Below are 1,906 nucleotides of genomic sequence, written 5' to 3' on the forward strand. Positions count from 1 at the left end.
AGCCGGGAGCTGCCTGGTTGGCAATGCGGTGGGGAACAAAAGAACGAGGGGGAGAGGGAGGGGGAGTTGGGGGGACTTTGGGGACTGAAGTTTGCGGCTGTTCGCGGGAGCTGCCGCCGCCGCCGCTTACCCTCCGGGGGGATTCCTGGGGACGTCTCCCTGGGTCCCGGGAGAAAGCAGCGGGCAAGGCGGCTTTTCCTTCTGCAGGAAACTTTTCTGGCCAAACTCCTGTGTGTGTGTGAGTGTGTGAGAGTGTGTGTGTGTGTGTGTTCTTTTCCCTTCTCCCCCATCTCTCCTGCTCCAGGACATAGGTGTTTTCCAGCCTGTCTGTCCTTCTGGGCTGCGCCTCTGTCCAGCCTGATGCTGGAAGGCCTCCATCCCCAAGGAGCAGGTCTCATGGGCCCCCACCCAACCCAAGTGGAAGAAGAAAGTTTTTCAAGGGATTCCCTGCGACCGCGCTCCTGGCTATCCCATTGGTTCTAACCTGCAACAGCAGCTTTCTGGGACTCAGGAGACAGCTGTCAAAGTCAGAGGAGCCAGCCCAGGAGGGAAACTTACTTTTGCCCCATGTGCCAGGAGGCCCCTGCCAAGGCCAAGTTGGGATGGAAAGAGGGAGAAAACACAAAGAGAACTCAGATATTGTATATCAGCTCTCACCCTACAGACACCAGAGGCTAATTAGCTGAGGTCAGGGCCTGTGTGTGTGTGTGTGTGTGTGTGTGTGTCCTTTGTCCCTGAAGACCCTGTGTAACCCCTTCCATTCCTGCTGGGCTCAGAAGGGTCTGTCCCTGGAGTGACCAGATGGCCAGGCACTCAGGCCATTTGCCTGATCGGGTGACCCTGAGCAGGCTGCCTGGGACTCACAGGGGACAAGAAATCCAAACTTTTCCTCGATTTCCAGCCCCCCTGACTTCAGCCTGTCTCCAAATAGCCAGAGCCAGGAGTAGTGGCATGGCTCCTAGGACTGCACTGCCTGTTTGGGGCACAAGGGGCTGGGGGACAGGTCACTCTAGTCCTAGCCTTGGAGACCCTGTTCAGGAACGCTCTGGATGGATGGGTCACAGGCTGGAACAGGAGACCTGTCCCGTGGGATGAGGGTAAGTCAAAGCCCTCAGCCCTTCCCCCACCACGCCTGCAGGGCTCACTAGCTATCATCTTTCTTGCTGGGTGCTTGGGGTAGCGTGGGGCGGAGTGGACAGAGCATGGGCTTTAGGGTTTTCCATGCTGGCCTCACACTTCATTATTGCTGCAGCACCTTGGGGATGGTAATTACTGTTTCTGAACTTCAGTTTTCACACCTGTAGAATGGAACTGATCATACATCTCTCCACAGGGTGGGTGGGATGGGTTAAATATGAGATCATGGGGGGTAGCGAGGGGGGAAAAATATGAGGTCATATACAAAACACTTATTAGTATTCAACACACAGTCAGCACTAAATAAATGTTGGTTGCCTACCCCCTGTTTTCTGTGCTTCAGGCTCTTACTTTTTTTTTTGAGAAAGTATGGGCTTGGTGGTGTCTCCTTGACCCAGTCCTTGTGTTTCTTATTCATCAACTGATCTGCATGACTAAATGCCTAATATGTGCCAAGCCATGAACTGGATGTTGTGGAAGGTACAGAGAAGTGCAAGCCAGGCTCCTGCCCTCAAGGAGCTTACAGTCCAGTAAGACATACACAGACATAACCAGCAACACAGCCCAAGTTGTGTTAGAGGCCACACTGGAGAGGAGGATGCAGAAGGCTCAGGGAAACTCTTGCCCCTCTGCAGCCCTGGTGGTGGCAGAGAAGTGACCACAAGGGAAGGTCTGTGGTCTTCATGGAGGAGGTGAGGCTGGGGCAAGGCCTTTAAGAACAGGTAGGAAGTCATTCTGATGTCTTTCCCTTCTCTTTGGAAATGGAGTG

This window comes from Carlito syrichta, unplaced genomic scaffold (assembly GCF_000164805.1).
Source record: "Carlito syrichta isolate Samal-C Ts95f unplaced genomic scaffold, Tarsius_syrichta-2.0.1 Scaffold306946, whole genome shotgun sequence".
NCBI lineage: Eukaryota > Metazoa > Chordata > Mammalia > Primates > Tarsiidae > Carlito > Carlito syrichta.